Source organism: Oncorhynchus kisutch, linkage group LG8 (genome assembly GCF_002021735.2).
Source record: "Oncorhynchus kisutch isolate 150728-3 linkage group LG8, Okis_V2, whole genome shotgun sequence".
Classification (NCBI taxonomy): domain Eukaryota; kingdom Metazoa; phylum Chordata; class Actinopteri; order Salmoniformes; family Salmonidae; genus Oncorhynchus; species Oncorhynchus kisutch.
In genome coordinates, this window is record NC_034181.2 from 65447969 (window position 1) to 65472148 (window position 24180).

General features: G+C 43.2%; 1 pseudogene; it reads left to right on the plus strand.

Moving 5' to 3' along the window:
* The first annotated feature begins 7485 nt into the window (after positions 1-7485).
* LOC109895253 (polycystic kidney disease protein 1-like 2) lies at positions 7486-24153 on the plus strand (annotated as a pseudogene).
* Positions 24154-24180: the final 27 nt, after the last annotated feature.

Here is a 24180-nt window from a genome sequence, read left to right on the forward strand (position 1 = left end):
TATCAGCATCACCCATAGGACATTATGTCACACCGTTGGACAATACACAACAGGCAGTCAAGTTTTACTATTAAAACATATTAATGACAATTTCCGAAGTTTCTAACCACTGTACAATTCAACTTCTAAATATTAGCAATGGATCCTCGTTAAATAATTTCTAGTGTGTTCACTCCAATTACAGGGCCTCGAGGGTCCTATTTTGTTATTTTTTGTGTACTTCCCCAAGTCGGCAGCGGGTAATTTTACGCCTGCTGCCTTAATCCTTGGGTATGATAGCCGTTGCTCAGGCTCACTCTCCGGAGTCAAACCCTGATTCCTCATTACCCGTGGTCACCATAGTGTGCACAGAAGAACCAATGGAAAGTTGATAGATCAGATATTATCATGAAACGTCACTGCAACGATGGGCACTCTATCAGCTCAAGGTTATCTAGTGTCACAAAAAGTGCCCGGGGTGCCCGAAAGGACCCCGCATGGGTTTTGGGTTTGATAAATGCACAAATCCTCAAAAGTCAACGTTCGTTGGAATGTACAGATGTAGGATCTTAATTTCATCACCCTGTTGCAGAACTATCATGCAATGCAAGACATTCAAAACATGTAGTGTAGGTTTGATAAGGCTTCTTAAGTTTGTAGTTTCCACATGATTCTCACTTACGAGAAATGTATCAACCCCTACAAGAACATCTATTAATTATAATCCACAAAGTAATTCACATTTCCTGTTCCAGTAGGATTATTTTCCTGCTGAAGCAAACTGGCTCAAATTAAGATCCTACGTCTGTATTAGCTCTAGAATTGTCACAATTGTCCAAGTCACTTTGTAGTGATCAAGAATCCATAACTGATGAACTATTAGCAGTTTCACTGTACCTGACCTCCCTGGGGCCTGAAGCAAAATTCTGCTAATGGGCCCTCCTACCTGACCCGTGAGCCATGTAAACCATTTACCATTGCCACACAGTCACACCTGTCATCCCAGTGCTCCCACGACAATCCTCCCTCCTTTAAAACAGTTTGATCCATCGGCCTAAGAATAACTAGACCTATACAGAACAGAATGAGGTATAAACAAACAATATTTATTGAATAGAGTATTTTCTATAGAATCTTAAGATAAGTGAATATTAACATTAACATAAATAAGAAATTGTAGAAAATATAAAATGTAGAAAATAATAAAATATAACACTGCAGCTATGGCTGCAGCTATATGTCTCAAAATAGTCCAATAAAACCTATACAGCTGTGTGATTAACTTTGGTTCCCTCTACAGCCTGGGCCTTTTCAGCATCAGCATGGGTACCAGTCTATCTGGACTGTCTGGAGGAAATTGAGAAATGTCACATAGTTAGTTAAGCAGTCATTTACACAAATGCACTTCTGTCACACAATTTTAAATGTGTGTAAACATTTGAATGTTTGAATTCAAATCTTACCATTAAAATATTCCTCTTCTGCACTTTCTCGAGGCAAAATCATCAATGATGTCATCATAGGACATGTGTTTCCCTACATCATGATTTATGCTCATGATGGCCAGACCACTCAAACATTCCTGTGACATGGAAGACCTCAGGTGGCTTTTGATTAGCTTACATTTTGAAAGTCTCCTCTCTGCCGATGCTACTGTTACTGGTAGGGTGACTGCAATTCTTAGGGCTGTCCAAAGGTTAGGATAGAGTTCATCCAGGTTCTCACAGAGAATGGAAAGCAGCTCAAAGGCAGTCATCTTATCTGATGGCAGATCAGGTAAATTCTGAATCTCGTGTCCCAGATCCATTTCTGGATGGTTGGAGTGTTTTCAACTTCCATGCAGTGAGCCTTTGAAGATTCACTGGACATCCGAGAGGCAGTGCTGAAGGTCAGCAGCACTCCATATTTGGTTTTCACCTGGTTGATTGTTTCAAATCTCTCGTCCATGGATGTCACAGCAGAGTCGACCACAATGTTGAAGAAGTTGACTTCAAGGTTTTTCAGTGCATCAGTCACTGGTTCATCAGGAGCCTCATTGCTGTTTCTCAGTCTCTTCTCTTTCAGAAAAGCCTCCACATTCATTTCTTCACAAATGCTTTTGGCTGTTGTCTGGGCCTCAGAGAATCCAGTTTCCCGGTATGTAGTGAGGGAGGCCTTTGCATTTGAGATTAAATTAACTGCGATGTCCAAATGCATTGAGGAGGATTGGAGGAGCTTGTTCACCTTGTTTGTCATTGTCAGTATCTCACACCATACAACACAGCAAATCAAGAAGCGGTAGGACCCGACTTCCTCTGCATGTGCTTGTGCCTCCATTTTGGCCACAGGATCGTTGATCGTCTGTCTGGCTTCCAGTAATGCCTCCCGAACCTCAGAAGCCTGATACCTGATTGCATGAACACCTTGGCGCCTACTCTCCCATTTTGTGTCACTCCATGACTTCACAGTGATGTTCATGTGTTTCTTCAAGACACTCCATCTTTGTGAAGAGAAGAGCTTTTGCACATGCCCAAAAAAAAAACACTGCATATTTTGAAGATTTGGCAGCATCTGCAATGACAAGGTTTAGAGTAGGTGCTCCACATGGGATGAACACGGCTCTGGGATTTTCTTTTGAGCAGTGTGGCTTGTACTCCTTGGTGCTTGCGCTTTATGGCCCCATTTTCATAAGCTTGTCCTCTTCAATCTTCAAATGGAATCTTCAGCTCGTTCAGCTTATCTAAGATGACAGTGGACAGATTCAAGCCTGTTGTAACCTCAACATTCACAAAGCCGAGGAAGTGCTTCTTGATCTCTGGCTTTCCCTTTAAAGCCACGCTTCTCAGATTAATGGACATTTACTCCTGGGGACTAATGTCATGTGTACAGTCCAAGACAATGGAGAAGTACTTTGAGTCTCTTACTTGAGTCACTATTGCTTCCAGAATCTTGTCACTCACAATCTGTATCAGCTCATTCTGTGTGCGCTTCCCAAGGTAATGAGCATGTGTCTCTCCATCTTTAATTTTGCTGAGATGATTTTCCATAACGGGTTCAAATTTAGCCAGTAATTCAACCTCTTTTAGGAAGTTTCCATTATCTGGTTGGAAGAGTTTGTCTGATGAACCCCTGAATGTTAGGTTTCTTTCAGCCGGAGATGGGTGGTGATACTTATTAAACATGTAAGAACATCCCACCATCTCTTTCTTTCAGCCTCCAAAATTGTCATTTGTATCTGGTCAAGAGTCAGACTTAGGAGCAGATCAGGTTCTCTCCAATTAATCATATTGTCTGTGTGTTCAGGACTACCCTCATGGTGTTTCAGAATGGTGTCTTTTGTAGAAAAGAGCTTACAGCAAAAACCATGCAACCAAAAATCCAGTCCTGGTTTGAATTGACCTCTGCGCAATAACTCAGTCCTCATAAAATCTGTTAAGACTGGGGGCCAATCTGCTGGGTAATTTGGTGGAGCAACAACTGTTCTATTAGGGTCTGAGCTGCTTAAATAATGCTGGCTATACACCTCTGGTTGTGCTAGTACTGGCTGAGGCTGCCTGTACAGTACTTCACCTGTGTCTGTGTTATTATTTGCTGAAGACGGCTGTACTGGGTCTGTGTTAGTATTTGCTGAAGACGGCTGTACTGGGTCTGTGTTAGTATTTGCTGAAGACGGCTGTATTGGGTCTGTGTTAGTATTTGCTGAAGACGGCTGTACTGGGTCTGTGTTAGTATTTGCTGAAGACGGCTGTATTGGGTCTGTGTTAGTATTTGCTGAAGACGGCTGTACTGGGTCTGTGTTAGTATTTGCTGAAGACGGCTGTATTGGGTCTGTATTAGTATTTGCTGAAGACGGCTGTACTGGGTCTGTGTTAGTACTGGCTGAGACTGGATGTGGATCAACTGAGTCTGTGCTTGTACTGGTTGATGATCTAGCATCTCCTCTACTGACAAACTTAAGCATAGCACCTGTAAATTATAGATAACAATTGTAACGGCTGTCTTTCTCTGATGAGGAGGAATAGTAAGGATAGGAGGACCAATGCGCAGTGTGGTACGTGTTCATGCTCTTTATTAAAACAATCAAACACTGAAACAAAACAATAAACGACACGTGAAATAACCAACCGAAACAGTTCCGTGTGGAACACAGACACAGAAAATAAACACCCACCAAACACAAGTGGGAAAAGGCTACCTAGGTATTATTCTCAATCAGAGACAACTAACGACACCTGCCTCTGATTGAGAACCATACCAGGCCAAATGCAAAACACAACATAGAAAACAGAACATAGACAACCCACCCAACTCACGCCCTGACCATACTAAAACAAAGACATAACAAAGGAACTAAGGTCAGAACGTGACAACAATACTATAATTAATTTTATCAACTGCATCAGGCCCATTCAAATTGGCTCCCCCAGATATCCTTTTATACATTTTCAAATATAAAATACTATTTATACTGTGGCTTGGCTGAATACTTGATGTTTATTATTTACTGAGAGATGCAACCATATTAGATGCATCCATTGCATCCATATTGCCCAGTACGCCTAGCTAATCAACATTTTAAATTCAATATATAAATTGATAGTCAATGTCAATCCATTGTTTTTCGTCTTGCATTAGTCCAGAGTTGTAACTAAACCTTGACTGAGAGACTAGATAATCATTGTCTTGTTTTAAAATGATGTGCGCGTATGAGGAGTGTTATCACACCCATATATTGTCTGGATTGGTCCCCACAGAGGTTGCTGCATGGAAAGTCTCATTTTGTGCAGATGAACGCATGTTCATATGAACCGCGAAGCGGTTATCTTTTCCGAGCTGCAATTTCTAAACACTGTTGCCCGTTGCTGTTTATCAAACATAATAAATAGTTGTATTTCACTCTCACTTTTGTCAGGCACAAAGTCACAGAACACAGCCCTGGAAGTGGCTGGCAAGCCAGCAAGACACAGACAGACCAAGAGATGCACTGCCCCACTAGGTTAGCAAGACAGACTAGAGAGAGATGCACTGCAAGCTAGCACATCAACTTCACATTACTGTTATTTGCTGACATCAAACTTGGAGGAGAGAACACAAGTTTACCTGATTGCTGTTCCCGCAATTCACTCTCACGGTGCTGTGTTTTTAAAATATTTTTGTGACCAGAAGGATAGTTCCGCTTCATCCTCACATTGAAGTTGTAAACACTGACACCCGCTTTGACACAACGGGGAGGCGGGGCCCTTGCATAATTTGCAGGGCCCAAGCAACTTGCGTAGTGAGTGTATAGGGCCTCCCGGCTCTGGTACCCCAGCCTTGTGTACTTAGACTTGCATGGCTTAATCTTTGAGCCAAAAATATGCTACTGGCAGGAAAAACCAGGTAGCCCCTAGAAACATTCAGGTTAACCTTGGTACACAGTGAGGAGGAGACCCGCTCGCACCCAGTGGGAGGCCTCGACCTACCCAGAGCAGCCAGCAGCAGGCCATGCGACACAGTCCCCCTCAAAAACTAACCACATTTGGTTAGTAGAGAGCCTTCTAAATATTTTCTACCCAACTTTAGCTGAGACCGAAGAGTTGCTGGTATCAAATTCTAGATGCCATTGCCCGCCGCTGTGCCCTTGAGCAAGTCACTTAACCCCCCACAAAACAGCTCCTGGGCGACCTGTGTGGCATCCCCCCGCACCTTTCCCAAACCTGTATATGTACTGTACATACAGTGACTTCGGAAAGTATTCAGACCCCTTGACTTTTTTCCACATTTTGTTACGTTACAGCCTTATTCTAAAATGTATTAAATGAATAAAAATACTAAAATAAAAATACCTACATAAGTATTCAAACCCTTTGCTATGAGACTCGAAATTGACCTTCCATTGATCAGCCTTAAGATGTTTCTACAACTTCATTGGAGTCCTCCTGTGGTAAGTTCAATTGATTGGACATGATTTGGAAAGGCTGTAAGAGGCTGTAATTGCTGCCAAAGGTACTTTAACAAAGTACTGAGTAAAAAAAAACTGTTTTTCCTATGTCATTATGGGGTATTGCGTGTAGATTAATGAGGGAAAAAACTATTTAATCAGGCTGTAACGTAACAAAATGTGGAAAAAGTCAAGGGGTTTGAATACTTTCCGAAGACACTGTATACAGGTTTTGGAGAGGTGCGGTGGGCTGCCACACTGTATATGTATGTGTGTCTTTAAGAGGGGTTGTGTTAAAAGGTGGAAGTAAAACTTCAGTTGGACCTTGTGTGCAATTGACCAATAAACTGATCTTAATAATAATCTATTGTTTTGGGGGCTATGGAGGGGGTGGAGAACGAAGTGCTCCTGATATGTACGCCACAGTCCCCCTCCAAAACTACACATATTTGGTTAGTAAAGACCCTACTGAGTGTTTTCAACCCCACTTTAGCTGAGACAGGTAGTACAAGTGTCAGCACTTTATTATTTCGTTATTGAAAAAAAAACATTTTAAACAATGTTTTTTATTTGATTTCAGAAAATACTTATTGCCTTTTCTTATTGCCACAATACAAGTGGTCATTGACTACATTGCAATATATTTTTTATCGGTTATTAAAAGTCTGTAATAATATAATCTGTTGAAATGCAGGCTTTTATTTGATTAAGTTTTCCTCATTCCCCTACGAAATGGACATCAAAGTGACTGCCAGTATAGTACTGGGTTGAGAGCGGGAACTCTAGAGAGACTCCCGAGTGGCGCAGCGGTCCAAGGCACAGCATCTTAGGGCTAGAGGCATCACTACAGACACCCTGGTTTGAATCCAGGCTTTATTACAACCGGCAATGATTAGGAGTCCCATAGCACGGTGCACAATTGGCCAGCATCGTCCAGGTTTGGCCAGTATAGGCCATCATTGTAAATAAGAGTTTGTTCTTAACTGACTTGCATAATAATATAGTTAATTGTGGCTCTAAAAATAACAACTATTTTGATATATTTGATATATGATTTTAAGTCCTTGATATACTTCGAAGAGGAAATTCTGACTGTAAAAATGTATTGATTTCTTATCATTTGAATAAGACAGGTTAGGGATTCTGCTAGGGTTGGAATAGTAGTTGGATATACAGTATAAAGGTCTCTCTCTAACCAGAGTCGCCTACTGGAGTCTATTGCACTGCTTACTGGACACTATCATCATATACTGCGTGCAAGCGGCAATGGCTGCTCCATCATTGGCAGCCTTAAAGGAACAATAATACTCAGAGGCTGTTGACAGAGGGGCCAGAGGACCTTATTACAGCCCATTCACCGTAGGCCTTTGCTCTGTTTGTTTGTGAATCTGTTTGTTTGTGAACAAGGATAAATCGTCCAATGGGAACTCAGAAAGCCAGACAGACCTATGTTGGATCCAGAACAGATCATTCTGTGATGTTGAAGTTGTGGCAGGGAATTATTGATGTCAGTCCCCTTTAAAGACTGCATGTCACCAGGCTGCCTGTATCAGTGCACATGTGAAGGGGTGAATATGGACAGCACTAATCTCTCTGTATTGCTCTTGATGACTCTCCTCTTAAGCCTGTCTTGTGCTGAGGATGAGATAGCACCTCTATCCTGCCCAGAGTACCAAGAGGGCACTGAAGGCTTCTGTTATGAGTTTCTGGGTCAACCACGTTCAAGTTCCTTCCTCAGTGCACAGGGCTGGTGTGAGCGGGGTGGTGGACACCTGGCCTTCATTTTAAACGACGGAACCCAGCAGTTCCTACAGATGCACCTTCAGCCGGAGCAGGACTGGTGGCTGGGTCTGGCACCCGCCTCCCCAACCCTAACACTGGACTTTGCTGCTGCTGAGGGTAAGAGGACAACATAAGAAAACACTAATTGCCATCAATATACTGTATAATAATAGATATGATTATGTAAAGGAAATCAATGGTTGAGAGCAGACTGTCTTGTGCAAGGATGTATTTGCAAGGAGTTATTTTATTACGTGTTAGAGTGTATGATTTCAATTCTTATGAAATTGTCATGATATGAGGGGATTCTATGTCAAAGGACCCATGAGCACTAAGAGAAGTTCATAGGATCATGTCAAATCTGGCGTCAAATGAAAGCTACATTTTTTAAAATTAAGTTATATATACATTTTTCAACCATAGGAGACACATGCTAGGAGACAGTCACAATTGTATATCTCCTTTTAGCAGCACCTGGCTGATGAGGAACAAGTCTCATTCAATAGGGTCTTCAATAGGGTATGCTGTCTAGTCCCTTGATTTTGACAGGGCTTTTTTATTCCCACACAAAGGACCAGTTTTATCACCTACTCACAGCCGGCTCCTGTGACTTTGTTTTCTGATGTCATATCCCTTCCTCTGCTTTTTAAGTGTTTTATGATGTGTATTAGAGTATTAACAGAATGATGTATCAGGATGTACAGCTGGGATATCATTTTGTAGGAATATATGTCACAAATAGAATATAATAAAATAGAATACTTATATATACTCTATATAGAATATAATACTTTATTTCCTCTCCTTTGAAGAGCAGGTGTTCCTAATGTTTTGTACCCTCAGTGTATATAGAATATAATACTTTCATTGGTGTTTGTGCTGTAAATCCTCAGGTCCTCTCTCCTGGCTTGATGGCTCTGATGTCAGCTACTCTAACTGGGTGAACGACCCTGATCCAGGGGCTGGCTGTGGTCACATACTGAGGAGCTCAGGGTTACAGTGGGAGGCAACAAGCAACTGTAGCCAGGAGCTGCATCTGCCAATTTGGTTTGTATTTGTTGCGTGTGTGCACGCATGCGTGCATGCATCTGTGTGTGCATGTATGCAGAATAACAAGGTAGCGAGGAATATACTGTATGCTCTTGCTATTCCCTTTCACTCTATAATTGTTAAACCTTATTTACTTCTTTGTCTCAGAATCTGGGCACTCCATTGCTTGTGCTGACCACAATGCCACACTACAGTGTGGTTCTGGTCAGGTGATAGAGATTGATGACAGCTTCTATGGTCGTAAGACGGTTCACTACTGCCGGACGAGTTCCGCTTCTTCAGCCACCACCACACAGGAGGAGTGTAGCTGGATAGATGTTGTACATTCAGTGACAGGTATGGTGTGAAGTCTAATGTTTTTAAAACTGTTGAAATATTGTGCAAGGTGTATTTTGTCCATCACTCAGGATATTGATATATGTCTTGGTTTGACTATTGATTCAAGAATAGTCTTGTTCTTACATTGTATGAGTAAGAACATTAAAGGTCCAATGAAGCCATTTTTATCTCAATATCCAATCATTTCCGGATAACAACTAAGTACCTTACTGTGATCACAGAGGGGTGGAGATGTTGTTACCTACCCTCACCACCTGGGGGTGGCCCGTCAGGAAGTCCAGTACCCAGTTGCACAGGGCGGGGTCGAGAACCAGGTTCTCGAGCTTGATGATGAGTTTGGAGGCTACTATGGTGTTAAATGCTGAGCTGTAGTCGATGAACAGCATTCTCACATAGGTATTCCTCTAGTCCAGATGGGTTAGGGCAGTGTACAGTGTGTTTGCGATTGCATCGTCTGTGGACCTATTGGGGCGGTAAGCAAATTGGAGTGGGTCTAGGGTGTCAGGTAGGGTGGAGGTGATATGGTCCTTGACTAGTCTCTCAAAGCACTTCATGATGACGGAAGTGAGTGCTACGGGGCGGTAGTTGTTTAGCTCAGTTACCTTAGCTTTCTTGGGAACAGGAACAATGGTGGCCCTCCTGCAGCATGTGGGAACAGCAGACTGGGATAGGGATTGATTGAATATGTCCGTAAACACACCAGGCATCTGGTCTGTGCATGCTCTGAGGATGCGGCTGGGAATGCCGTCTGGGCCTGCAGCCTTGCGAGGGTTAACACGTTTAAATGTTTTACTCATGTCGGCTGCAGTGAAGAAGAGTCCGCAGGTTTTGGTAGCGGGCCGTGTCAGTGGCACTGTATTGTCCTCAAAGCGAGCAAAGAAGTTGTTTAGTCTGTCTGGGAGCAAGACATCCAGGTCCGCGACGGGGCTGGTTTTCTTTTTGTAATCCGTGATTGACTGTAGACCCTGTCACATACCTCTTGTGTCTGAGCCGTTGAATTGCGACTCTACTTTGTCTCTTGTTTGATTGCCTTGCAGAGGGTATAGCTACACTGTTTGTTTTCGGTCATGTTTCCAGGCACCTTTCCCTGATTAAAAGCAGTGGTTCGCGCATTCAGTTTCATGCAAATGCTGCCATCAATCCAGGGTTTTTGGTTTGGGAATGTTCTGATAGTTGCTGTGGGTACGACATTGCCGATGCACTTGCTAATAAACTCGCTCACCGAATCAGCGTATTCATCAATGTTGTTATTTGACGCAATGCGGAACATATCCCAGTCCACGTGATCGGAGCAATCTTGAAGCGTGGAATCAGACTGGTCGGACCAGCGTTGAACAGACCTGAGTGCGGGAGCTTCCTGTTTAAGTTTCTGTCTATAGGCTGGAAGCAACAAAATGGAGTCAGGGTTAGTTTTTCCGAAAGGAGGGCGGGGGAGGTTCTAATATGCGTCGCGGAATTTAGAATAACAAAGAGTCCAGGGTTTTACCAGCCCTGATTGCACAATCGATATGCTGATAGAATTTAGGGAGTCTTGTTTTCAGATTAGCCTTGTAAAAATCCCCAGCTACAATGAATGCAGTCTCAGGATATGTGGTTTCCAGTTTACATAGAGTCAAATTAAGTTAGTTCAGGGCCATCAATGTTTCTGCTTGGGGGGGAATATATGCGGCTGTGATTATAATCAGTGGCAGTAATAAAGCCTCTCTTGAAAAATCCAAACCTTGACCCAGAAAATATAAAAAAACTATCTGCCTATATCGAATCGCCCATTCCTCTCAAAAAATGTTGAAAAAGCAACTCACTGCCTTCCTGAAGACAATCAATGTATACGAAACGCTTCAGTCTGGTTTTAGACAACATTATAGCACTGAGACTGCACTTGTGAAGGTGGTAAATGACCTTTTAATGGCATCAGACCAAGGCTCTGCATCTCTCCTCATGCCCCTAGAACTTACTACTGCTTTTGATACCATCGATCACCACATTCTTTTGGAGAGATTGGAAACCCAAATTGGTCTACAATGACAAGTTCTGGCCTGGTTTAGATCTTATCTGTCGGAAAGATATCAGTTTGTCTCTGTGGATGGTTTGTCCTCCGACAAATCAACTGTAAATTTCGGTGTTCCTCAAGGTTCCGTTTTAGGACCACTATTGTTTTCACTATATATTTTACCTCATGGTGATGTCATTCGGAAACAAAACGTTAACTTTCACTGCTATGCGGATGACACACAGCTGTACATTTCGATGAAACATGGTGAAGCCCAAAAATAGCCCTCGCTGGAAGCCTGTGTTTCAGACATAAGGAAGTGGATGGCTGCAAATGTTCTACTTTTAAACTTGGACAGAACAGAGATGCTTGTTCTAGGTCCCAAGAAACAAAGAGATATTTAGTTGAATCTGACAATTAATCTTGATGGTTGTACAGTCGTCTCAAATAAAACTGTGATGGACCTTGGCGTTACTCTGGACCCTGATCTCTCTTTTGATGAACATATCAAGACTGTTTCAAGGACAGCTTTTTTCCATCTATGTAACATTGCAAAAATCTGAAATGTTGATGATGATGCAGAAAAATGTATCAATGCTTTCGTCACTTCTAGGTTAGACTACTGAAAGGCTCTACTTTCCGGCTACCTGGATAAAACATTGAATAAACTTCAGTTAGTGCTAACCACGGCTGCTAGAATCTTGACTAGAACCAAAAAATTTGATCATATTATTCCAGTGCTAGCCTATCTACACTGGCTTCCTGTTAGGGCAAGGGATAATTTCAAGGTTTTACTGCTAACCTACAAAGCATTACATGGGCTTGCTCCTACCTATCTTTCCGATTTGGTCCTGCCGTACATACTGTTCCTGCTGTACATACTGCCTCCTAACTGTCCCTAGAATTTCTAAGAAAACAGCTGGAGGCAGGGCTTTTTCCTATAGAGCTCCATTTTTATGGAATGGTCTGCCTACCCATGTGAGAGACGCAGACTCGGTCTCAACCTTTCAGTCTTTACTGAAGACTAATCTCTTCAGTAGGTCCTATGATTGAGTGTAGTCTGGCCCAGGAGTGTGAAGGTGAATGGAAAGGCACTGGAGCAGCTAACTGCCCTTGCTGTCTCTGCCTGGCCGGTTCCCCTCTCTCCATTGGGATTTTCTGCCTTTAACCCTATTACAGGGGCTGAGTCATTGGCTTACTGGTGCTCTTCCATGCTGTCCCTAGGAGGGGTGTGTCACTTGAGTGAGTTGAGTCACTGATGTGATCTTCCTGTCTGGGTTGGCTTCCCCCTTGGGTTGTGCCGTGGCAGAGATCTTTGTGGGCTATACTCGGCCTTGTCTCAGGATGGTAAGTTGGTGGTTGAAGATATCCCTCTAGTGGTGAGGGGGCTGTGCTTTGGTAAAGTGGGTGGGGTTATATCCTGCCTGTTTGGCCCTGTCCGGTGTATCGTCGGATGGGGCTACAGTGTCTCCCGACTTCTCCTGTCTCAGCCTCTAGCATTTATGCTGCAGTAGTTTATGTGTCATGGGGCTAGGGTCAGTCTGTTATATCTGGAGTATTTCTCCTGTATTTCTTATCCGGTGTCATGTGTGAATTTAAGTATGCTCTCTCTAATTATTTTTTCTTTCTTTCTCTCTCTCGGAGGACCTGAGCCCTAGGACCATGCCTCAGGACTACCTGGCCTGATGACTCCTTGCTGTCCGCAGTCTAAATGGCCGTACTGCTGCTCCAGTTTCAACTGTTCTGCCTGTGGCTATGGAACACTGACGTGTTCATGGGACGTGCTACCTGTCACAGACCTGCTGTTTTCAACTCTCTAGAGACAGCAGGAGCGGTAGAGATACTCTGAATGATCGGCTATGAAAAGCCAACTGACATTTACTCCTGAGGTGCTGATCTGTTGCACCCTTAACAACCACTGTGATTATTATTATTTGACCCTGCTGGTCATCTATTCACATTTGAGAATCTTGGCCATGTTCTGTTATAATCTCCACCCAGCACAGCCAGAAGAGGACTGGCCACCCCTCATAGCCTGGTTCCGCTCTAGGTTTCTTCCTAGGTTCTGGCCTTTCTAGGGAGTTTTTCCTAGCCACCGTGCTTCTACACCTGCATTGCTTACTGTTTGGGGTTTAAGGCTGGGTTTCTGTACAGCACATTGAGATATCAGCTGATGTAAGAAGGGCTTTATAAATACATGTAATTTGATAATACTCTAAACAGTGTGCACACGATTAATATTTTCAGAGCTCTTGGATAAGTGTATTATAATGATAATGTGGATGATGATCTTATTGATGATGAAAACTCTCCTCTTCTATTTCTTCACCTCTCATATCTCTATTTAATGTACATTATTTCCAGGAGACTGCCATGGGCTGCAGGCGTGCCAGGCCACAGCAGATGTGGCCTCCTTTGGTGAACCATGCTCAGGGCTTGGAAGCTACCTGTCTGTGGAATACAACTGCAGAGATGGTCAGAACATTCTACCCCTGTCATTGTCTCTCCTTCCCTCCCTTCTACATTCCATTTAAATATCCAAATATGTTTTCAGCTAGTGAAGGGCTCGATTTACGTTTTCTCTAATGTTGTATTTCAACACATTATGAGTGGTGGCTAGCACACACAGTCACAATCTAACCTAGCCATGTCTGTGGTCCACAGGTCTCCACTTATTAATGAGCAAGTTGGCTGCTGTTTTTTTGACAATGTCTCCATAACATTGAAGTGGCTTCTCCATCCATTCCAGGGCAACCTGACCTGCACTCTAAGTGCTGGAGATGGGCACAACATCGATCCTTATAGTCCAGAAGAGTAAGTAACTGAGTAATGTAAATCGCCCAACATCAAAGGCAAAAAGTCCCTAATACACTAACAATTAATGGAATTTCCACTCTCACAGGTTGGAGAGCAGTGTGGTTCATAAATACACCTATCCGGGTATCTTCATGGGTCGGGTGGAGTGTACCACCAGTGAGTGGCATGTGACAGCTCAGAAAGCCATCACCATTCAGGAGCCCATTGGGGAGTTTGGCATCATTAAGTGCTATAGCATGAACCAATCAACAGATGGTGCAAACTGCAAGGCCCTGTACGGAATCCCCCTTCAAATCCAGGTAGAAGTAGAAGCTGGTAAGTAAAACCAACATGAGCCGAAATAAAAGTATCTGGTCTTACATTTCCGAGTACAAATCTTGGTAGAATTAAACAACTTTGCTATCTACAGGTACGAATGTGACCTACAAACTCCACAGTGGGGAGATGTTGGTGGCCAATTCATCAGCAGTCAGAGGAATCGTCCCCCACAACATCACAGTGGGACCAGAGGTGGAGCAACAGCTGGGCTCTGGCTGCCACCAGCTGACCCTGCATGCCTCTAACGGGGTCTCGGTCTTGGGCGTGTCCACTGAGCTGCAGGTGTGTCTGCTGGAGCCTGTGGAGGGCCTGCTGGGATCAGTGATGGCTGAGGAGGGCGAGTGTCCAGACTCAGACCTCTATGTTAGTGTCTACCTAGACCGGGGAGCCCCGGTGCAGCTTCTCTTCCAGGTGTCTGGAGCCAACGACAGCATCTCTAAGACCAGAGACATGCAAAACAGAAGCATGCAGGTTTACAATATCTCAACCACTATCCAAGGTACCTACCCAAATACAATCAGAAACAATGACAGAAGATAGGAAAATATTAAACGTTTCCTTGTTTATTTATATCAGCTGTTTTGTTACAGGAGCTTTGCAAGTGAAAGTCAGGGCCTGGAATGTCTTCTCACACATGGATGTGGATGTGGGGAACACAGCAGCAGTTTGTCACAATAAATCAGACTTTCAGACAGAGGAGCATAAAAGGCTTCCCTGGGCTAATGTGGAAATCACTTCTGATCCAGAATGTCCATCTGACTTCACTCAGTGTCACACTTGGGTTTACTGGTTTGAGTGGAGTACAAATTGAATGGGAATGCAGTAAGTACCAGGGCTGAGAACACTCACCTCTCATTTCAACTCATTAATAAGCTACAGTAACAAAGTCTGTCAAGACTATTTACATGGCTCACTTGTTCAAGTCTTATCTTCAAGGCTTGTGCCTGTTATAAATCCGAAATCCGTAGATTTTAGTTTTCAGTTCAGGCACAATCTTTCTATGAATAGAATTGTTCTTCTAAACTCACTAACTAACAATGACGGTATTTCTCTGGTTTCCGGGTGACAGTATCGATTGTGTAGGACCTTTAATGTACTTTCAGCACAGATGTTATACTCAAACCATGTTCCCCATTTATTCCAACAGATGAACAATGTAAATGCAGAGACAAAACAAACCAGGAGACACATGTGATTACAGCAGCCTGTCTTCCAGACCCATTTCTTTTTTTATATACAGTTTTACTGCAGAAGAAAAATGGGACCGGGGCTCGTGGCTAAAGCAGAGAAATGCATCACTGTGATTACAGCAGCCTGTCTTCCAGACCCATTTCTTTTTTTATATACAGTTTTACTGCAGAAGAAAAATGGGACCGGGGCTCGTGGCTAAAGCAGAGAAATGCATCACTGTCACTCTGCCAGAATTCACCGATGTTACCATAAGGTAAAATGAGGGAGGGAATAGCTCAATAGACAGATGTATAATCCTGAGTGACATTTTGTTTGTTAGGAGAGGTTTGCATTATCAAACAAAGAAGCTAATTGGCTGAATTGAATCAAATTCTAAGTTACAGTAATCTATGTCCCAGAAGATCTGTTGTATGATAAAAGCTAACCTTTATTCTTCTAGTTGTTCTAATTGTAACCCAGTGAACATAAACAACGGTGTAAGGCTACAATTGTACCACCACGAGTTGCCCAACAATAGTTTGGCAGGTTGAGGACACAAGACCTTTGACAGTAAGTCTGAGACTCCTCTATTGTGTACACAGGCATATTTATGAATAGTGGTTTCAGTGCATGAATAGATAGAACTTCTGTTGTCTAATTTAAGATTAGATATACTTTATTAGTCCAGACGGAACTGTCTTCTGCTATTAACCAAACCCACTGGCATGCACACAAACACACAGGTGTTTGAACACACATACACACAAACACACATTCATTTGTAATTTGTCACATGAGCATAATAAGTAACCGAAATCTATGCATGTGAAGTTCGATTGTATAAAAGCTGTAATCATTCTGTACAACGACAGTGTCAATGAAAGCAACATGTTTAATTTTGAGCTAATTTCTTCTAGGGAGACCTCAAACACTGCAACAAAAAAAGCAAAGACCACTGCTACACAGAATAGATGGTGGCAATGAATACATGGTGACAAGTGACAATCTGAAAAATGCACAGTCCAGATCTATGAATCTCAATGTGATAGCGTATGGTAGGTATTCACTGATTTTAGAGTATGTCTTGTTATATGTACTTTAGTAACAGATGAGCAGATGAGTAGGATGAGCATCACTTGAACCTGACATCAGAATGTCAAATTAGCCATTGTAATGTGGGCCAATGTGTTATAGTTTAGGTAGTGTATCACTTGATCATCAATATTTAGAGTAAATACTGTACATCCAGACCAACATTTACAGAATTAATGAATTTATATTAATGTAACCTGTTCAACTTTTTTTGTAGGTAAGACGACATCTGCCGCTGTCAAGTACACCATTCAGATACCAGGCGTTGCAAAACCTGCACCTGTTGCCACTAACATACCACCTGCTACTACCTTACCGGCTGCTACCACCATCCTACCGGCTGTTACTACTCGTCCAGCTGCTACTATCATACCAGTTCCTACCACCCCACTGGTAGCTACTACCCTACCGGCTGCTACCACCATATCGGCAACTACTACTGTATCTGTAACTGTACCTGAAATCACAGCCCCAACTACCATCACCAGCCTCCCTTCCTGTATAATTTCCCCTCAGTTCTAGATGCTTTCAATATCACCAGTGCAACAACCTCCTGCTCCACAGGCAAATGCCAACATTGTTTCAAAACTGACAAAGGGGAGTTGTCTGAAATCTATCCACAATGTAGTCTATTTCAAGACACTTTCCCCTATCAAAGATGTTGAATAGTAGGACCGTAAATCAAAAATTCAGTGCCCTTTATTCAGATGAAGCTTCATCCACTGTATGAAAATACTTGATATAATATTGATTTAAATTTCAGATAAACATTTGCGCTGCATTTATGGAAATGAAGTCAAGTCAATCTTCCTACCTCTCGGGAACAACAGTTACAACTACAGTCTGTCTGTGGTGGTTACTCTAATAAATGGGCATAGAAAAACAAATCACCACTGAGGTTTGTCATCAAGTAAAAAATCCTATCATTTACATGGAATCTGTCCTGCCTTTCTGCTCCATAGAGCTCACATTTATAATGTCGTATCTGGAGCTCTCATTTGATTGTTGTCCACCAAGGTGTGGCCATCCAACTCCAGTTCCTCAGTGGAGAATCTGCAGTATGTGGTTGAGAACACTGTCGCTCAGCTACAGCAGCAGGGGTTGCTCACTGGGGAGACCCTGGGACAGATGTTCAAGTCTGTGTCTGGCATTCTGAATAAGGGCAGTGAGGATCAGAAAGGTGTCAGGGAGGAGGTGAGAACGGGGTAATATGCTAAGGTCATAGGGAGCATGGACTTTGATGCCAGGAATGTCTACACCAGGGATGGGCAACCCGAGACCCGCTTTTGAAGTTCCGTGGATCAATTTCCAAAAACAAAGCCCCAATTATTATATTTTCTGTATAGCCTTTAAAGACTAATAATGAGCAGTTTATAAACTACTTATCAGGGTTGGATCCAGGCATGAGTGACATAAGCGGTCACTTAGGGCCCCTGGCTGTTAAGTCAGGGACCAGTCAAGACCGGGACCAGTAAAAACAATTGTCCCACCGGGTGCAGGGCCAAGTCTTTAAGGCCCCCAAAAGACTAGGGCCGGCCCTCGCTACTGGTGTAATGCATTTAGTTAAGAGCCATAAGTAGTTTAACTGCATAAATGGATTGAATGCAAAAATCAGTTGACTGCATGTGTGGCTATGGATGAGGGTACGCAGACCCGCGAGCCACTGCAGCTCCTCATGATGAGTTCACATTTTTTGTGGCCCCCACCCCATCAAAGTTGCCCATCCCTGGTTCTAGGGACTCTGTGAATTGGTGAAAATAAGACATTACACTAAACTAAAAGTTAAGATAAATTAGTATGAAGTTCAAGACAAAAGGAAGAGTGTCTTTAGATGGATGTTTGTGAGGGATTCTGATTGATGTTACAGATGCTGAGCACCATGACTGCAGTGCTGGAGAATGTCCCCAACAACATTCCCCAGGAAGCGTAAGTTACATCCAGAGCAGTGGCAGGGATCACCAAGCGGGGAGAAGAGGTCAATTCCTCTGCTCAGGTACACTTGGATATGGGAGCAAGGAAACATCATCTTTCCCAAACATGTATTACTGAAAGAGAGCAGAGATTTAGTTCCCAATGGTCGATGTTGGGCTGTGGATCTTTTCCAGCTAGAAGCTAGCCCCCTGGTGGCAGACCTCCGCTCTTCCCTCCTCTCCATGAACGTCAGTGAGCATGGTGGAGAAGAGATGGTGCAGGCAGCTACACCAATTGTAGAGGCAGCCAGCAATATCCTGGGATTCTCTTAAAATGCAAGCACACAGGTGATATACAGTATATAGCTTCACTGAGTTCCCTGATGACAGTAATGAACTATGGTTACTTTTCAGGACTACTGCATTTTGTTTGTCTTTCACGGAGAAAGGTCTCAAAGATTCTCATTTACAGCATGGACAATATGCAGAGTGCTCTGTTAAATGGATAAAAGGTTGGTCAGGAGCCTGCCATTATCCATAGCCCTGAGATGAGTGTGTAAGAGACAGAGCATTGGAGTGGAAACATTACAATAAAAAAAGGCCTGTCACATAAATGTCATTTGAGATATGTAATTTGTATTTAAAATACAATATCTCAAAAACAAAATGCTACTGTTAAGTTGCCTCAATATTGAGTTACAGTATATTATGCACTCTCTGCTCTTAGGATGTCTCCAAATAGCATTCAGATGCAGTCTATAAGCAACCCAATAAGCTCCTCTGCAAGCTTTTCCTTCCCTCTCCTGGGTGCTGATGTCCTTTCTCCAGATGAACCAGTGGATGTGAGAGAAAGTGCGAATGTCTGTGAGTGAATGTGTGGAGGTTAGTGAGGGATTTATCACGCAAGTGAATACGGCAGTGAAAGTGTCTTTTTCTTTTCTGTCAAGCATGGGGGGGGTTTCATTTGGTTAATTGTTCATATAGTAATTGTCTATCAGTCTTTTGTGGATGGTTTTAACCCTCCTTCTCTTGTCTCATCATTTCTTTATTTTTACAGATGCTGAGTTTTGAGAAGAACCCTTATTCTTGGAGTGAGGGGGGTAACATCAGTGGGGCCATGGGGTCTGTGTCTCTCACCAGACAGGATGGATCAGCACTCCCTGTGGAGAACCTGTCTGAGGAGACTGAGGTCAGAACGCTGCAAATGTGTACCAATTTTAGTGGAGCTTTTCTCTTGAGAGCCCTTGATGTCAAAGAATTACAGTATATCTTCTAAGATAATGTCCAAGACTTATACGTTAAAGACTATATGATCAAGTAGACAGAATTATGATTACAATTGTATATATTACAACATCTTCTATTATTCTCAGATCCTCTTGCCGAGACTTGAAGGCGGGCAGGTGAACAGCACAATCCTTGACCTGGGAAACTACAGCACACTGATGATTGACGTCCCTTCACCAGACATAACACTGGTGCTAAATATGTAGCCCTCAGAGGACATACCATTTGTATAAAGACTACCCAAAGGACAAGCAATATATAGCCAAGACGCAGATTCCTCACCAAGGCAATTCACAAGGTGATCAACCTCCTGAACTGACTTTTGTAAATGGCAGAGACATAGAACTATTGTGAAGCATAATGAACAAACACTGAGTGTTTAGAAAGATACATGTGCTTGTGTTGTGTTTATTTTGGGTACAGAGAGATACACCTGGGTCCTGGTTCCCAATTATTTGACAGGAAAAGTTGGGGTGCATTACCTTGTGGTGAGGCCCATTGTGGAAGCAGGGGTTAAATCCGTCAATGCCACTGTGACTGTCACCTCCATTGCTGCTCAGTACACATATTGGAATGAAACCTTATCCACCTGGAGTGAAGATGGCTGCAGGGTGAGTTAAACAAGTACTACACAACACAACACCTTATAATATAAATATTGGCACATCACTGTAACCAGGCACTGTCAAAATCAAATGCATAAACTGACTGGTCTCCTTAGATTGGTCCTTTAACCAAGCCATTTGCCACCCAGTGCTTATGTACGCACTTGACCTTCTTCGGGAGCTCTTTCTTCGTCATGCCCAACCTTGTGGATGTGTCCCGTACCGCTGAGCTCTTTGCCACCTTCTCAGACAACCCTGTGATGGTGTGCTTCGTTGGTGCCATCTTCATTGCTTATCTCTTGGTGGTTGTGTGGGCACGCAGGAAGGACATCCAGGACATAGCCAAGATCTGCCTTGAACAATCGCTGCCACCATTTTCTAGACACTTTTTGTCCAGACTATACAGACACCTTGAGAACATGCTACTCTGGTGATCCAATCAGAAGATTTACAGTGCTTAGGTTTACCAGTTTGAGAATGTATCATCCTGTTGGTTTGCTGTTGATGCTGAGTTTTACCTTCAAGTGTTACTTCTTGTAGGTGAAGGTAACATTATTGGAAGATAATGACCCCTTAACGCTGAATACCGTTACATGCTGAATATCAGCACTGGGCATCGGCGTGGTGCTTCCACCTCCTCTCAGGTCAGTACCAACAGTTCCCACTGCTGCAGGACATCATATTCTGTTCTCTGATAAAACCACACTCAGTCATCCTGACCCTGTGTTGATGCTGCAGGTTACTGTGATATGTTCCTGTTGACCACACCCTTCTCTCTGGGAGAGCTGCAGAGCATCAGGCTGTGGCACGACAACTCAGGGAGGCACCCTGCCTGGTAGGAGAGTGGACGGGGAGGATGTCTCACAGTAGTAGAGGGACAGATGGATTTGACGTTCATTAAAGCTGACGTTTGAAATTGTGGATGTAGTTGACAATAACGGTTTTCATGCAGGTATATAAACAAAGGGACAGTGCAGGATCTAGAAACTGGACAGAAGTGGCACTTCCTGTGTAACTCATGGCTGGCCATAGATATGGGCGAGTGCATCCTTGATAAAAGTCTTCCCTGTTGCCTCTGACATGGATTTGAAGAAATTCAGGTGAGGTAAAGAATGGATGCACCTTGTAATGGCAATATAAATATCCCAGGACAAGTGTCCATCATATAACTAAATCTTCTTACACAATATATTCTGCAGTAATCTGTTCTTCATGAAAAAGGCAAAGGATGGCCACATCTGGTTTTCTGTGATCAGCTTACTTCCTGACTCAGCACATTCGGCAGAGCTTCAGTCAAGGGATCTCAGACAGCATGAGCCACAGAGATGTGTTCACCGGTGCAAATACCTCTCTTCTCAGTAACCTCTTTGGAGACTACCCAGGTAGCATTCTCTAAAAAATAATGTTTATTTCATAGAGAACATTAATTTATGAAAAGTTAAAGAGCAATTGTATAGGTGAAAGAGTGCTATCGTTTTATCTTTTGGTTATTTTTTGCATGCTGTGTTATAGGTTTCATCACAGATGGGAACTCCAAACTGGTTGGTAATGCCCATCTTTGCCAGGTGAGGGTGCAGAAGACGGGCATTAGGAGCGTTGACCAGGTCACTCTTGGGAAAGAGATGCTATCTCAATGAGACAAACCTGTATAAATAAAGGTCAAATTTAAAAATTTAAAATGTAATAAAAAATAACTCCTGCCAAATGGCTGTACCTGACTGCCATGCTCCAAACTCATGGGAGGTGGAGGACATGGGCTCCTATGGGCCAGGCTGGAACCGCTCTGTGAGTGAAAACACCTCCAAGACCCTCCGCAGCCCCTGGCAGTACCAAACCCATGCCCGACTCAGAGCTCAACCCATCTGGGGCAGTGTGGTTCTCTACAGGGGAGGGGGGTTTGTGGTGGACCTGGGCCCTGACTCACAGAATGCTAGCAGGTAAATAAACATTTACAGTGCTTAATGTTTAAACCGTCTTTGTGGTAGAGAAAGATGTTATTTTATTCATCCATGTACTCTGTCCCTGCAGTACCCTTCAGTATCTGTTTGACAACACCTGGCTTGATATGTTCACCCGAGCAGTCTTTGTAGAGTTCACAGTGTACAATGCCAATGTCAACCTCTTCTGCATTGTCACACTCATGCTGGAGACCACAGCTGTTGGTGAGACAGTTTTTATATCACTCCATGATACAGCATAAAGTAAGTATTTAAAGGCATCCAAAACTTGTCAGCACCTGTCTTATTCTCTCAGGAGCGTTCCAGTTTCGCAGTGAGCTGCAGAGTGTCCGACTATACCAGTCCACCGGTGGACTCCACATCTTTGTCATGGCCTCTGAGGTCATCTATTTCCTCTTTATCTTCTACTACATGTATGTTCAAGTAAACCTTTCTTTACACAGCTTTCTTATGCTGTTCTTTATTAGAATATAAAGGCAGTGATACAATGCTTCCGGAATTCCTCCTCAGGAATGTTCTCCTCTCCTCACATGGCAAGCTGATGAAGCAGCAGAAGTGGGCTTACTTCAAGACAAAGAGGAACCTGCTGGAGCTCGCCATCATCCTCCTGAGCTGGAGTACACTGTCTGTCTTCATTAAGAGGAGCCTGCTAGGGAACCGGGACATGGAGTACTACCACAACCATAAAGACCAGTGAGTTCACACTGGGTTGGGGTATCATGGGTTTCTGTTATTCTTTTGCTAGTCTGCTATCCCTATTGTTGGTCAGTTGCTCCTGTGTGATGTTCAACTTCTCCCCTCTCTATCCAGGTTTGCCAGTTTCCATGAGACAGCCACAGCGCTGGGGTATCTGATTGCATTCCTGGTGCTACTGGCTACAGTCAAACTGTGGCACCTGATGAGGTTCAACTCCAAGCTACACATGATCACAGCCACAGTGCAACGTGCCTGGACTGACATATCAGGCTTCCTCGTGGTCATCACTATTATGTTCCTGGCCTATTCTATCACTGTAAGGGTCTTTCTGAAACTACTAACCTAGAAGTTGTCCAACTTCATCCTCATTCTCTTCTTATGTGATGTTATGCTTGTGTATGATGGGTGTCCCCTCGACTTGCAGTGTGAGTGTAAACTGTGATCATTCTCTGTCTGCAGTCTAATCTGATGTATGGCTGGAAGCTGTACTCATATAGGACTCTCCTGGATTCTGCTCTGACCATGGTCAGCTTGCAACTGGGCATCTTCAACTATGACGAGGTTAGTAAAGTAGGACAGCTCTACTAGACTCCTGATTATTGCTGTAGTCATGATGGTAGCTTAGTGATTAAATTCGGTAACATCTCCTTCCAATCCAGGTTCTTGATTACAACCCGGTGCTTAGTATGTTCGTCGTCGGTTCCTTCATTATATTCATGAGCTTTGTGGTTCTGAACCTGTTCATCTCAGTCATCCTGGTGGTGTTCACTCAAGAGCTAATACATCACAAAGTACTGTGCATAAATCTTACACTATGTAAAATTAACATCAATATATCAGAATCAACAGGGACCAATATCTCAATACATTTTGACTGAGGCGGTCACTTGGCTATCCATTCTGAGCTGTCTGTTCACTGTTCCACAGCCCTCAGAGGAGGAGATAGTGGATTGGAGGCCGATGAAGCTCTGCAGCTTGCTTGGAATCAAAGTTAAGAAGGAAGACAGAGACAGCCCCAAGGAGAATGGCATGACTGCCTCAGCAACTAACAGAGGATTCTCCACTATATCCTCATAGATGATTACTTCTAAGTACTGGTGTACCACTCTGTATGTATTCACAGGGAGCTGTCATTTTCAGTTCTGTTATTTCATAGGAGCAGTGACACATTTGTTGACTTGTTGCCTCTAGCTGTTTAGTTATCTAATATATCATGCATAAATGAGTCTATTTGTGCCGTTTTGTGATCTAATGCAAATAGATTACCTCACTTTTCTGTCACAAATAC